Source organism: Palaemon carinicauda, chromosome 40 (assembly GCF_036898095.1).
Source record: "Palaemon carinicauda isolate YSFRI2023 chromosome 40, ASM3689809v2, whole genome shotgun sequence".
Lineage (NCBI taxonomy): Eukaryota > Metazoa > Arthropoda > Malacostraca > Decapoda > Palaemonidae > Palaemon > Palaemon carinicauda.
In genome coordinates this window covers 13,056,379-13,073,538 of record NC_090764.1, presented here as the reverse complement: position 1 = coordinate 13,073,538, position 17,160 = coordinate 13,056,379, and positions in this window count along the sequence as shown.

The following is a 17,160-nucleotide window of genomic DNA, read 5'->3' as shown; positions in this document are numbered from 1 at the left end:
ATGAATTGGTGGTGAGAATATTAACTTTTTCTTCGGAAAGGGGAATGAGTTGATAACCGTTATAAACCCTGAAGGCGAAGAAAAAAGAACAAAAACGAACAAAAAAGAACACAACTTTCCTTGACATATTTGTATTTCCTCCATAAATATAATACAACCAAAATGAGATATTGCATCTATATTATATCAACCTAAAAAAAACCACTTTTTTATGTTAATTAATATGACTTTTTTAATTGAAAACAAAATACAGACTGATATACGCAAAACTATATAACCCATAATTGTTACTTTACTCAAAGCCTATATATAAATTAAATATTATTTGTTAAATTCAGAACTTTAACAATATAACGAGGATGTTTTCTTATAAAATATAACATGACGAAATAGTTTATTTATATATGAGAACTCATTGAGTAATAATGGTTAACTCTAATCAAACTTCCAATATTGAAATTAAATTGAAATTATGTACAAAAAAGAAAAAAACAGGAGAGGTTATTTGTTCCCTAAGCCGTAATTATACATAATTCGTCTTATTTTTTCTTTATTTGTTATTTTTTCGGATAGAAATTAGATTTATTGCTCACAAGTACACGATTATCGCTACGGTATTTAGATAAGAAGTAATTTTCAAATTTGGACTGAATGTTAGAGTACTCTTATCTAAAACCAATTTGGACTTACTCAGCTTAGTAACTAAAACAATGTTTGTTTAATGGCATCCGTCCTTATGAGATACAAAATAATGACAGCAAGCACGCACAGTAGACATAAAAATAATACAAAATCACGTACACACTTACGGTACAAACAAGCAAGCAAACACATATACACATTACTTTATTTTTATTAGAAACTGAATTAGAAAGAGGCTATAAGCCCAATGACTTCAACAGGGAAGAAATAGGCCATTGAAGAAAGGAAACAAGGAAAAGAATAAACTAAAAGAGAAGTAATGAACAATAAAAAAAAAATATTTCAAGAACAGTAACAACATTAAATTTCATCTTTCATATATAAACTATAAAAAACTTACAAACACAAGAGGAAGAGAAATAAGATAGAATGACGTGCAAGAGCACTCTAACCCAAGACAGTGGAAGACCATGGTACAGTGGCTATGACACTACCCAAGACTAGAGAACAATGGTTTAATTTTGGAGTGCCCTTCTAAAAGAGCTACTTACCAAAAGTAGCACAGTACATTAAGGGCGGGGAAGGGTGTAATTCCTTACAGCGAGGTGTGCCAGAAATTACTGTGTTCAACCGTGTGTGTATATATATATATATATATATATATATATATATATATATATATATATATATATATATATATATATATATATATATATCAAGCTTGGAAAAGCTATTCCGCTTGGTAAAGAAAGATATTTTTTTATGATATTACCATGCTAAAACCTTTTCTATGGATTCTGAACTGACACTCGTACACATTCACACCTGGTAGGGAAGATTAAGACTGAAGCAAAGATCTTTTAAAAGCGAACGCTATGCCCTACAACTGAGCTCTCGTCTTTTGGCTACACGAAGATCAAAGACAATCACTTATCATAAAATCTATTTTTATGAAGTAGAATTTCTCAAGTAAATCTAATTCTGGTTGTGCAAAGCTAACAATTTGGGCATTGGTAATCAGGCATTCTGAGGAGGGAATAGACATCACAGCTGAAATACTTCGACTGCCAGTGTAATGGTGCGATTAGATTGGAGAGTAAACTCTCCCGAGAGACAGCTACTCTAGCGCGACTTTCTCTACAGCGTGTTTATCCTACCAGCAAGTTTTTCTCTCCGAGAGCTGTAAGTGAGTGTCACGAGAGAAAGTGTCCGAGAGTCGGGTAAGATTTCTCGCGCATCTATTTACACTGGAGCCAGTGCTAGTCGACAACTAGCGAGGGTTGAGAGAACATGTCTCAAAATTGCCATGTTGCTGCTGCATTAATAATTATGAACGAAGTGAAAAAGAAAAGGAAAAGAAGTTTGTGGGTCCGAAAATGGATAAGCAGAAGGGGAGAAGATGGAGCACATGCAAAATTATTAAGAAAATTGTTTGAGGAAGATGCATCGAGCTATAAGAACTTCGTATGTTTGGGGGTTCCTGTTTCCAAATTAATACTTCCAGTTTGCTCTGGTTGATTCCCGTTTCCAGATCAATTCAGAGCTAGGCAGTTCCTGAAGAAATAAAGAGTTTTTATATAACACTGTGTAAACACAAAAAAAAATATTTAAATTAAATATTTAAATTTTAATCATTTATTTAAATTAAATGTATTTAATATTTTCATTTTTAATAATAACACAAATAATCTACTGCACGTTCCCGTTAAATTCAAATATTTAAATTAAATATGTAAATTTTAAGCATTTATTTGAATTAAATATATTTAATATCTCTTTTTTTCAAATAATAATAACAAATAATCTATTGCACGTGCTCGTTAAAAATAACGGGTATTGAAGTGCGTGTGTGTGTGTTTGTGGGTAGTGCTTTTCTTTTTCTTTTTTTTTACACTAATTATTTCTTCAGCTCTACTCCAATTTTTTTTTCTTCTTTAATTTTCTAGCTTGTAATTTCTTTTTTGCTAATTCCCAAGTTCTTAGCTATTCCTTTAATTTTACTAATTTTCAGCTCTTTGTTTCTGTACTCAGGCAAAGTCACATTCCACAGTTCAGGAAATTTCTCGTATTGCTGAATTAATGCAAATGTTTGATCTTTATTCCACTTTTTGGCACATGTTCTCTCGCGAGAGTAACGAAAACTTTCAGAGATCTGAATATTCTCTGGATAGAGTGGAGAGCAACAACCTAGCTCTACGAGCGTGCTGTCTAGAGTGTTTAGACTGTAGCATGCGCGAGAGAAGAGAAACACTCGCGAGAGTAGAGAGAAAATCTCGGAGAGTCCTCTACAGCCTGTTTACATTCCATAGAGCAGCTGTCTGAGAGCAACTCTCGGAAAAAACTCTCCAATCTAATCGCACCTTAACAACACCAGATGCTGTATACTGGTTCCTGGAAGTAATTCAAAAAGTTAAGTTTTGTTCTAAAGTTCAAGTTATCGAACGAAGAATTTTAATGGCGAGGTACATAAAAAATAGATTAGTAAAACCCTGTTTAAGTAGAAAATAGGAAGATCAGCGTCCTTTCAGATAGTTCGGCTATATAGAAAAAAACAAAGGAAGGGTTTACCTAGGTAGCATTTTATAGATACGATACAAGAGGTACTGTAAAGAAAAGGCCTCAAGAAAGGCATGAGTTGTGTAGGAAGTAAAAACATGCAGCTCATCACCATTCTGGATAATGAGAATGTAGGGGGTGCATCAACATTTCAGCAGTTAAGTTAATGAATGAATGCGACAGTGCCCACAGTCTTGTTTTTACTAGTGAGCCAAACTGTATGGAGTAGAAGATTAATGTTGGAAAACACACACAGTCACATATACAACAAGTTAGGACAACAGCAAATGCAGCCGTTTCTAGTCCACTGCAGGACAAAAGACTCAGACATTTACTTATTCACATCCAGCACTTGGCCAGTTTTCATTACCACGTTGGTCACTTGGTAATGATGGGAGATTTTTGTCCGATAGCTTACAGCAAACCAACCTAGTATGGGTGGTTTTGACAAGTACAAATGGACGTGTTAAATCGACCAAAATAACTACAAAATAAGACTAATTTACATATTTATGTTCTCACGAGTGAAGACAGCGAAGTGGTATAAGTGCAAGATATCATTAAGTCCGAATCCTTCGTCAGTGGTTCCAGTTTTCTTCGTCAGTTGTTCCAGTTCTCTTTATTGTTCATTTTATAATGCATTAAATCCTTCGTCAGTTCCAGTTTTCTTTATTGTTCTTTTTATAATGCATTCCAGAGGACACGTCCCAAATGAAACCTAATACCAAACAAAAGCCGCCCAGCGAGGCCACTCAAGATGGCAGGTGCAGTAGGCGCTAATTACATATTCCATCCAGGTAAAGGTGATAAAAAGACATTAGCCTAATGGTCAGTAATGACTAACTCACTCTCCACTGCCGTCCGTATTGTCTAACCTGACTTTTAGTGTCGACCCATGCAAATTTTCTCGTCCGTTCCCCGTCACGTACTATGTAATGTCACGTCAACTTCATCCCTAGCGCAAAGCATAATCGTCTTTATCCAACAGCGACTTAAGGTCGAACGTCTACTTTCGTAGTGCCTCTTCAGGTTGGTGAGGATGATTTAGAGCTTGTATAGCTCTTACGTAAGGTCTGTAATTGCTTGCAATTCCGGAAAATCATTTAAACCGGCTTGGGACTGTTTCGTTAATTTCTCCGTTTAGACGGGAACCCCGATAGGGGAAACCACCCAGAAGAAAACAAAATCTAATACAATACAAGAATATATAGGTTAAGAAAGACATCTCTACGTATATATTGAACAACTTGGAATTGTATTTTACCAAATACATGAACCAAATACCCAACAATTAGCTTGAAGAAGAGCTGTTCACCGGGTGCGCTCAACATGTGTACATGGGAAGCGACAGGCGCTGTTCTAGTTGTAAACCCTTTAATTGTTTTATAAACTTGAGGGGTGCTGTGACGTCACCGGCTGTAAACGTGAGAAACATTCCGCTCCCTTTGAGCCGCGTCCTTTTTATAACCCCAAAGGCCGGCATATGTAAATGAGAACTGTAATTCATCCAGATAAAAAAAAATGAAATAAAACGTACGGAAGAGAAGTGCAATCGACGGCGACGACAAAGAATATATATAAAAAAAGGAATTCGTTTAATAGCCTCGATAAGGTAATTTGACGTCTTTTCAATCCTCAATTACCCCTATTTAGAAAGTTTTTACGTAAAGAATATAAACAGCAAATAATTACGGACCAGCCGGAACCTTTGACTTGAAGCAGTATCAGTTAGAGGAAAGCATTGTTCAGATATTTTTTTCTACTAGAGGAAGTTATGAGTTCTAATGACGATTGAATCCCTAGAATGTTGTTATACAATGAGAATTAAAGGCAAAAAAATTACCTACATGGCTGAAGAAACCATTGATTTGAGGGAGTCTATATCACCTAGAAAAAAAATTTTATTAATCGACTTACGAAACAGGCCAACCGATAATTGAGCGTTGTCCATATAATTCTTTCGCTGTCTTGTGTGATTAAGACAACATAAGACATGAAACAAAGTAAATTGGACCATTGTCTCTAAATCGAGTTCAAAGTACTCTCTCTCTCTCTCTCTCTCTCTCTCTCTCTCTCTCTCTCTCTCTCTCTCTCTCTCTCTCTCTCTCTCTCTCTCTTTCTGTTTATATAATATATATATATAGTATACATATATATATATATATATATATATATATATATATATATATATATATATATATATATATATATATATATATATAAATACACAGAGAGAGAGAGAGAGAGAGAGAGAGAGAGAGAGAGAGAGAGAGAGAGAGAGAGAGAGAGAGAGAGAGAGAGAGAGAGAGAGAATTTTCTTTCTAAGCATTCATGAATGAATGGCTTGAAACTCTAGAAAACCTGACAAATAACATTTTATGATGTCGAATAGAAAAACTGTTTTCAATGTTCCTTTAATGCAACAGCTTCAGAACTAAGACATTTCTTGAAATATAGATATACAGACACTGAAACTACCAAAAATAATAACAAGAGCAATTAGAGATTTCTGAACTCCGCCAAAGGTTAATGGAGTCGTCTATGGCCTAAGATGTATCTGTGGTGGAAATTTCGTCAAAATCCGTCCATTTGTTTTGATATTCTCTTTAAAATGGTGAAAAATGGAAATCCGGATCTAGAAGCCGTATCCGGATCATCTCCAACATTTAGTGGGGTCGTCCATCCTAAGATCTATCTGTGGTGGGAATTTCGTCAAAATCCGTCCATTTGTTTTGATATTCTCTTTAAAATGGTGAAAAATGGAAATACGGATCTAGAAGCCTTATCCGGATCATCTCCAACATTTAGTGGGGTCGTCCATCCTAAGATCTATCTGTGGTGGGAATTTCGTCAAAATCCGTCCATTTGTTTTGATATTCTCTTTAAAATGGTGAAAAATAGAAATCCGGATCTAGAATTCGTATCCGGATCATCTCCAAAATTTAGTGGGGTCGTCCATCCTAAGATCTATCTGTTGTGGGAATTTCGTCAAAATCCGTCCATTTGTTTTGATATTCTCTTTAAAATGGTGAAAAATAGAAATCCGGATCTAGAATTCGTATCCGGATCATCTCCAAAATTTAGTGGGTTCGTCCATCCTAAGATCTATCTGTTGTGGGAATTTCGTCAAAATCCGTCCATTTCTTTTGATATTCTCTTTAAAATGGTGAAAAATAGAAATCCGGATCTAGAATTCGTATCCGGATCATCTCCAAAATTTAGTGGGGTCGTCTATCCTAAGATCTATCTGTGGTGGGAATTTCGTCAAAATCCGTCCATTTGTTTTGATATTCTCTTTAAAATGGTGAAAAATAGAAATCCGGATCTAGAATTCGTATCCGGATCATCTCCAAAATTTAGTGGGGTCGTCCATCCTAAGATCTATCTGTTGTGGGAATTTCGTCAAAATCCGTCCATTTCTTTTGATATTCTCTTTAAAATGGTGAAAAATAGAAATCCGGATCTAGAATTCGTATCCGGATCATCTCCAAAATTTAGTGGGGTCGTCCATCCTAAGATCTATCTGTTGTGGGAATTTCGTCAAAATCCATCCATTTCTTTTGATATTCTCTTTAAAATGGTGAAAAATAGAAATCCGGATCTAGAATTCGTATCCGGATCATCTCCAAAATTTAGTGGGGTCGTCCATCCTAAGATCTATCTGTGGTGGGAATTTCGTCAAAATCCGTCCATTTGTTTTGATATTCTCTTAAAAATGGTGAAAAATGGAAATCCGGATCTAGAATCCGTATCCGGATCATCTCCAAAATTTAGTGGGGTCGTCCATCCTAAGATCTATCGGTGGTGGATATTTCGTCAAAATCCGTCCATTTGTTGTGATATTCTCTTAAAAATGGTGAAAAATGGAAATCCGGATCCGGATCATCTCCAAAATTTAGTGGGGTCGTCCATCCTAAGATCTATCTGTGGTGGAAATTTCGTCAAAATCCGTCGAGTACTTTTGATGTAATCCTATCCAAAGACACACAGACAAACAAACAAATAAATAAACAAACTACAATGAGGATCCGGATCACCTCCAAAATTTAATGGGTGTCGTTCATAACCTGAGATCTATCCGAGGTGGAAAAAAACTCGAAATACGTAGAGTAGTTTTGACGTAATCCTGTTCTTTAAAATTGTGAAAAATGCAAATCCGGTTCCTGAACATCTCCAAAATTTAATGGGGTCGTCCACGAACTAAGATCTATCTATGGTGAAGATTTCATCAAAATCCGTTGAGTAGTCTTTACGTAATCCTGTTCACAGACACGCAGACAAAGAAATGAATAAATAAACCTGGTCGAAAACATAACCTCCTTGGCGGAGGTAGTAACAAGAGCAATCAGAGATTTCAGAACTCCGCCTATGAATATTGTTAATATTTTACTGAATTCCACAGGCAAAGCACTTCCTTTCATATATTGACCGTGGATGAATCTACTGTAACATTTAACTAAAGACTACGGACAGCGTATCCCCCTTTTCATAATACTGACTGTGGATAGCAAAAAAAAAAAAAAAAAAAATGCAAATCAGGATCTAGAATCTGGACCCGGATCCAAGTCATTTCCAAAATTTAATAGCGTCGTCATTGACCTACTATCTATCTGTGGTGAAAAAATGACGTTATCCTGTCCACAGACAGACAGACAGACAAATAAATAAATGAACCGACTCAATTTTAAAACCTTCTTGGCGAAGGTAATAACAACAATCTCAGTTACAATACTCAAAATTATTTTTCCAAATGGGAACGAGAGTCAGTAGTTGAACAAATACCCAAAATATAGGAAATGTAAATGTAATTAAAGGAGTTTCATCGCTTAAGGTTGTCTTCATTATCTACGAAACAAACAAGATTGGTCAAAAGTTGCGCTGTGAACAACACGAGACGATAATAAATTTAAACATTAAACTAGCAATATAATACAAAAGGCTGGAGTAAATAATTTTTAATTATTCAAATTTCACACTTGAATTTTCAGACACAAATACAAACACGTAATTAAGACCAAGATTATATATCCTCGCAAAGTAGTCAGACAGTAGCAAGAAGAACGTCTGTATAAAAAATGTCAAAATTTTAGTGAAATTTTAAACAGACGAAATCGACAAAGTTTGACAATATCATACGAACTTTGCCAAAAATGCATTATACTTATGAATGATTATCATGTCCACATTGTGAAATCAGAATAGCTACCTAAAATATAGCGAAATATGACGTTACCTTTGAAAAGAAATAAAAAATCTGAAAACTTAATTGTGAAGTGACAATGCTTTCTTTATTGTAAAGCGAAAAATAGTGGGCCAAAGAAATGTTGATTACTAGTAAAACTTTCCTGAATGTTCAAAAACGAATGCTGAACTGAAATTAGGAGGAATATGATACATATATAACACTACATAACTAGAAATAAGATAGGCTTTTATAGGTACTGCTTTTCAACCTTTTTCCGACTACTCATTTACTCACTTCTAGATATCATTCATGCTGAGCTTCTAAAATATAAATGGAATATGTGTGTGTGTGCGTGTGTGTATAGAAAATACATTGAAAGATAAGGTAAGAAATAATATATTTCCAAATCAGATTTTAAAAGGTTCCCAGGTTTTAATGTAAGTAAAAAATAAAAGAGTAAGTTAAATAAATAAAATAGTTAATACAATACATTAAAAGTAATGTCGATAATAAACCTTTATATAGTTGAGCTATACCTTTGAGATTGAGGAGTTATTTTAACATGGGATCAGAACGAAGTAAGGGGGAAAGGGATGACCAGTAGTCCTTTCTTTTCGTGAACTGCAAAAAATCAAAGCCACACATATGTATACAGTATGTATCTATATGCATAAATATTTGTACATATTTTATAAATCATAATTATACTGTATATATAAATATATAAATACACATGTATATATGTATATTGTGTATAATTTATATATACACATATACATACATAAACATTTATAAATTAAATGCTATAGATATATTCAAATATATATATATATATATATATATATATATATATATATATATATATATATATATATATATATATATATATATATATATATGTATATATACATACATAAACATTTATATATTTAAATGCTATAGATATATTCATATATATATATATATATATATATATATATATATATATATATATATATATATATATATATATATATATATATATATACACACTTTTAATTAAGGTCTTCAAAGTCGAATGAATACCTTCGGCATAAATGTAAGGGGGGGAAGGAGAATAAACAAGAGCTGCCCAGGCGCTGCCCTCTTGGGGGTAGAATGGATTAAAAGAATCTAAAGGCACTAATGAGAAATGCTAATCCCCCGTTCGCATTCAGGGACTCTTGGGGCAGCTGTCTGCTAGAAAACGAATGGCCCTCATCATTTAAATACAATATTTATTATCCATTGTTTATGATCTGCAATTCGATTCTGGATATATCACCACGTCGGGGGTTGGAAGGCACGCCATGTTTGTTAGGGGTCGGAGATGCGGAGGTAAAATTGAAAATTAATTTCATAATAAATATAGAAGTAAAATTGAAAAATGCCTTAGTTATACGTTTGTCTGTGACATGTGTTAAAATATTCCTGTTTTAAACGTGTCTCGGTATGTTAGGGTAATTGGTTAGTTCGTCCATTTGGTCTATGCTTTGAAAATTAATAAAATGCTATCATAAGTGTAAAAACATTGACTTTAAAACATACTGTAAACACCATGATATTAAGTGATGAAGTATTATTAGCAAGACGGTGAATGAAGTTCAGAAAATGACAATGAAATATGGATGCCCCAAAATATTGAATGCTTTAAAAAATATATTATCTAAGGCTATTATAAACAATTTGGAGATAAAATTGATAATTAGACTACAAAAGTTGTAAATAAATAAAATAATACATAAAACATACTCCGAACTTTCAGACTGCGAAAGATAGCTGGATTCAATCTACACATTAAAACTATCTTCAAGGAACGAGAAGATTGCTGGGACGATCAAAGGTTTAAAGGTCGCTCATGAATGGCAGAGGCAAGGGATAGTGCCCTAGAGACTGACCATATACATATGATCAGCGCTCAAGCCACATCTCCACCCAAGCTAGGACCAAGGAAGGCCAGGCAATGGCTGCTGATGACTCAGCTATAGCTAGAATCCCTCAAACCCCCCATCCTTAGCTCACAAGGATGGTGAGGTTGCTGAGACCAAAGAAACCAACGAGTTTAAGCGGGACTCGAAACCTAGTCTGGCGATCACCAGGCAAGGACGTTACATGTTTACAGCATGGGAGAATAAAAAGATTATTCAAAAACAGCTGACAATATATTCATTATTGAAGAGGGCTGACAAGTTTATAAAAAACATGAAAATTTTTTGAATTATGGAAGTATTATTGCACTAAAAGACTTTAGGCAGGTTTTAAATAAAAATTAAAAAATAAAGTCAATTGAGAAATATTTAAAACATAAATAAGCTATGAAATAGAAAATTAGATTGTATTGGATTTATGAAATTTTGGCCCAGCGACCAGGTGCTAGGACCAGATATGCCCTTCGGCGCCAAGGTGCAATTAGTGGAAAACTTTGCTATAATGTAGAAAGCCAAAATGTGGGTGCGGCTTTAGCAATGCCGTCAATGGACTATATGAGGGGTAATGCCGGAACTAACTTATAAGGGAAATGATAAAGAATCTTTAAAGTTGTGGGATGACTGACAAATTAATCAGACATTAAAAAGTTTCAAGGCGTGAAATAATAATGGACTTTCCTAAATTGAAAAACCTTTTACGATACAAGATATTAATGAACTCTTCCTTAAAAATAGTAAAGTAGGACATAATAAATAAAGATAAAAATAAAAGAAAAGAATACATTTTTTTTTTTCAGAATAATCTTGAAAATATCGCTTGACACAGGGATTAATTGAAATAAAACTTGTTGAAAAAAAGAGATCACTAAAAGACCATAAAACCCTGTAATAAATACGTTAAACTTTCTTAATACGAGACCGAAAAATGATGTTCATTAGAAAAATTGATTGGTTGATATTTTCAGACTAAAAGGATAAACAAATTAATTAAGAACAATAAATCATTTGTATACATAAGCTCATTTAAAAGCAATAATCTCCTTGAATATCTGACCTCATTATAAACAATAAAACATATGAATACATTAAAAGAGCGGAGATGAAAAAAAAGGGACGTCCTAATCATTTTAATTAAGAAAAGATACAGGACCTACTAAAAAAAAGTTCAATACATAAGAGGTGACCGAAGTTCTTCTATGTTATTAAAACTGGCATTTATGCAATAAGACACTGGTAATAAGAACAACTACTCGACGTTAAGGAGAATAAGTTTTGGCCCGGTCCTTTGAAAAACCCCTTCTGCTCTTACTGAACTAAGCAGTCAATTATAACCGACGTAATTAGACGACTGTGGTAGGCGCCACCAGCCAAAGGTAAGAGTCCCTTTCTGGGGTCAAACACTTCTAAGGTCATAGGACCATAAAGCCCATTTCGAAGGGAGGGGTTATGGACTTCCTATACCAGCGTCGAGGAACACCCATGATCACAGAAAAACGGAAGCTCCAGAGAGAATTCTATATCTTAGGGCTACGGGAAGGTACAGGAAAAGAAAAAAGTTTTATTAGATTAATAGACTTTAAAATCAAAATAACACACACCAATGTGTTTCCGATATGTGATGTGTATACATATATCGAACGCGTGCGAGCACACACCCATATATACACACACGCACGCATATATATATATATACACATACATATATATATGTATATATATACATATATATGTATATATATATATATATATATATATATATATATATATATATATATATATATATATATACATATATATATATATATATATATATATATATATAGAGAGAGAGAGAGAGAGAGAGAGAGAGAGAGAGAGAGAGAGAGGAGAGAGAGAGAGAGAGAGAGAGAGAGAGAGAGATAACCTACACAGAGATTCCTGTTGACCAGACCCACTTTGGCCTTCCACTTCTATCGTGTAAACGCCTTCAAATATCTTAGTTAAAAAGACCTTTCCGTATTGTTGCTTTCAGCATTTCATCTATCCATCACTAAGTCCCCTTCTCCTTCATTCCATTACTTCTGTAATTCCCTTACTAATCTCCTTCCTATACCCCTCACATCTTCACAACCTGACTGAACCACTCTTTCGAATACCTTTTCTCAGGTATCAGTTTTTACTGATATTAACTGTAGGAATTTTTGAAATGGAGAAAGAGGAGGGTGGATGAGTAACAGAAATACAGCTCATCAGCTGGACAGTGCCTTATGGTGGGCGTTCATTATAATCACTAATCAGTCATCAGGTTAAGGAACATTATATGATGTTATAAATATAATACATTAATGATTATGTATATATATACATATATATATATATATATATATATATATATATATATATATATATATATATATTTATATATATATATTTATATATATATATATTTATATATATATATATATTTATATATATATATATATATATATATATATATATATATATATATATATATATATATATACGTATATACTGTATATGTATATATATGCATATATATGCATATATATACGTACAGTATATATATATACATATATGTATATATATAATATATATATATATATATATATATATATATATATATATATATATATATATATAATTGGCCTTAATAATCTAATATATTCAGCAAACAGACGCAACAGCTGCATTACGTATGCTAATATGACAATGCTGTACCGATCTTTACCAGGCTTTGCATGTGGTCAAACGTCACTCCAGTAAAAATGTGAGCAAACGCAAGTGACCGGGCGAGTGGGTGGGTGGGCGTGACCCAGTGACCCGAACGCAGTGGGTTTGTGGGCTGGGAAGTGGGCGTGATGGACGGAGCCAGCGAGGAGCCCTGACGCTCTCTCCTACAGGCCTGAAATGACCTCGCACTTGTGAATATCAAAACAGCGAGGGAAGGATGCGCGCTCACTTGGGAGCCATGATAATTGCAGGATGGAGTTCGGTCATCTCTTGCGGTGGTCCTTCGTGTGTTGGGAGGGAGTGAGGAGACGGGCTTGCGCCCGCGCATGACGGCCGACATATGAACGCAAGTGATTTATGAGGGCGACTTGATATCGTGAAAAGTTGAACACTTGACGGATAGGTTCCTCGAACCAACTTGAGATGTTGATTGTCTCGCAGGTTTGTATAGAAATCGCAATCAGCATGTTTAAGGTTGGAAGCACTTACAGACAACTTGCACGCAGAGAGAGAGAGAGAGAGAGAGAGAGAGAGAGAGAGAGAGAGAGAGAGAGAGAGACACAAATTCAATAGAACCATCTATCATTGACATCGATAGTTATTACTTTGTATATGGTCAAAAGGTGACCAATATGAAAGATTTAATCAAATGAGCAAAGTGAAAACATGTTTTGTGCTGACCCATTGTCCTGATAATCTAACTAATGACTTATTGTAATTTATCTGATGCTACGCTACCTGGGTCAATGTCTCTGATTCAATCAACTTAATTAAAATACTAATAATGATAATGAAAATAATCAAAACATCATCATTTCCTCCTACGCCTATTGACGTAAAGGGCCTCGGTTAGATTTCGTCAGTCGTCTCTGCCTTGAGCTTTTAATTTAATACTTTTTCATTCATCATCTCCTACTTCGCAATTTGAATAATATAATTATAATAACTTATTATTAGTATGTTATGATTCATTTTACAGGAATGAATAAAAAATAAAATACTATTAATAAATTATTATAACTATACTATTCAAATTACGTTTCAGTAAGAATATAAACTGAAGCAACACTGGTTCTGTGTATAATATATAAATGAGAAATGTTTAGCAGAAGTCTTAAAATTTTGCTTCATTTTAAGTACATTAATTTATCATACATCTCCCGTGCGCTATAGCACTAACCATAGGAGGTCAATACCGATTACTTTGGAGATCAGGGGTTTTTCTTTTTTTTTTTTCTTTTTTTTTTGCATAAGGCCACATTGAGAAGCTACCTCCCATCCAAGAACTGAGAATTATACTCTCTTTAAATTTCGGCAAAATTTACGATTTCATCAAATATTAAGGGGAAAAAATGTCAAAATTATGAATTTCATTTATCGCCTTGCCATTATGACAGGTACAAATTGCTAACTACCACCTCAAAATAGGCCTGAAATTACTTTCAGGAGATAAACTATCGCACCGGCCGCCTTAGTCCAGCCAACCCCCCTGAAATTTTTATTGGAAAAAAAAAAAAAAAAACTGGGGATCCATAGTTTCAAAACCTTCGAGTAACCTATTAGTACCAATTTATAAATAATGGAGGATTAAGTAATGAAAGACAAACCTAAATCGCAGCCACAAGAAATTCCTGAAATAATAATGAAATGATGAACAGAAACCCATAATTCAAGTCAAGAGAACACAGAATTGTAGCATATACAATAAAGATCAATTCAAGAAAATTGCTACGCCAAACAATGCAATTGCACTGAAGAAATGAATTACGAAAGCTAAAAGTAACCCTCACCTCGATCTCTTGCAAACAAAGAATCATAAATAAGGGAAGCAGAATATTGTTTCAACCAACATACCAATGATATTGTGCGAAAGTAAGTTGCAAATTATCACATTTTGTGTAAGCAAATGGCCTTTTTAATATTAATCTACACTATATAATAAAGAGTAAGTGTCTCTCTCTCTCTCTCTCTCTCTCTCTCTCTCTCTCTCTCTCTCTCTCTCTCTCTCTCTCTCTACACACACACACACATATATATATATATATATATATATATATATATATATATATATATATATATATATATATATACATACATATATATATATGTATACATATATATATATATATATATATATATATATATATATGTGTGTGTGTGTGTATGTGTGTGTGTGTGCGTGTGTGTGTGTGTGTAGAAGGGACAGGGTGAGTCATACGCTGGTGAGAGGTATATCAACCTAAATATGTAGCCGTCATTTTTGACGGATCGTGTACACTAGTATAAGATAAAAGATAAAGAAATTATTCAAATGGTCCATAAAATCAAGTATAGATTTCTTCTAATGAAGATGACGTGTAACTCGTCTCTAAATATCACGAGTTTGTAAAGTACGTTTTGGAAATTAACAACGGACTACAAAAAAAAAAAAAAAAAAAAAAAAAAAAAAAAAAAAAAAAAAAAAAAAAAAAAAAAATTACGAACACGAGAGAGAAAGAGAATCTTGAATGGCTGAATATTCGCAAAGACCTGGAAGAGAACCAGGAATCTCAGCATGGGCCACCAGGGTTTCCCTCTACTGGCCCTCTGGTGGCCTCGACGGGGTATAGGCAACGGGCTGCTCAGCGGGGCGCTCTCTGGGGTGGCTGCAATGTTGCTAGTGATTACTAAATAATGAGGCTGTGATCATGCCTCCTTACATCAACATAGCAATGGTGGATGACGCTGGGACAGACAAGTGTAGACAGGTGGACATGCCAGAAGGATGGGAAGGATGATGAGATACGATGGGAAGGTGTTTTGACTGCTTAAATTAGCAGTGACGAGACGAGTTGTGACGGGTAGCTCCATGAAGGGATGTGGCTATGAATATCATTACTATCGACCGGACGGTGAAGAGAAATGGTACGTATGGACTGCATGTGGGAATAAATCAATACAAATTGTTGCATTAAAAATAGAAAAATATCTTGTGTCTCCGATTCTATAATGATAAATCATAGGTTTTCCTTTAAAAATATTTTGAAAAAATATATATGAAAAAAAATCACTGAGGATTCTATGATGAAAATTCAAACAAGCCTTTGGAACTCTTGGGGTCTGGGAACTGGAAACTCACATAAGCATTTAAAAATATAACCTAAAAAGTGAATATCAATTATCATAATAAATTCGACATACCTACTCAGTCTATGTAATATGTCGGAACCATCTGCTCCAAATAAAAAATATTGCACTGTACAAAAAACTTGCATATACGTTAGTTTTCCTGAGATATAATTTCGCTTTATCTTGATATAACAACAGGAAAATATCATTATCAAATCATGAAAAAAAATAATCTATATAAACCTGTTATTCAAAAGAGAATAAAAAAGAAACAATGCTATTGTATCGTCAAATCTGTCCTCACGGTAGTATGCAAAGTTAGCTTAAAGCCAGCAAGAGCTATTAAACAGTCTTATTGTATAGTAAAATCTGTCCTCACGGTAGTATGCAAAGTTAGCTTAAAGCCAGCAAGAGCTATTAAACAGTCTTATTGTATCGTAAAATCTGTCCTCACGGTAGTATGCAAAGTTAGCTTAAAGCCAGCAAGAGCTATTAAACAGTCTTATTGTATCGTAAAATCTGTCCTCACGGTAGTATGCAAAGTTAGCTTAAAGCCAGCAAGAGCTATTAAACAGTCTTATTGTATCGTAAAATCTGTCCTCACGGTAGTATGCAAAGTTAGCTTAAAGCCAGCAAGAGCTATTAAACAGTCTTATTGTATCGTAAAATCTGTCCTCACGGTAGTATGCAAAGTTAGTTTAAAGGCAGCAAGAGCTATTAAACAGTCTTATTGTACCGTCAAATCTTTCCTCACTTACAGTAGTATGCAAAGTTAGTTTAAAGGCAGCAAGAGCTATTAAACAGTGTTTTTGTATCGTCAAATTTGTCCTTACTTACATTAGTATGCAAATATAAGTTTGATGGCAGCAATAACTATTAAACGAACCATCAAATTTCACATTTTACTTAACATATATTTCGTTCCTATTTGTTATAAGTGCGACACTTAGATAAAAATACAGTACGGGTACACAAGAGAAATGCTGGATACTC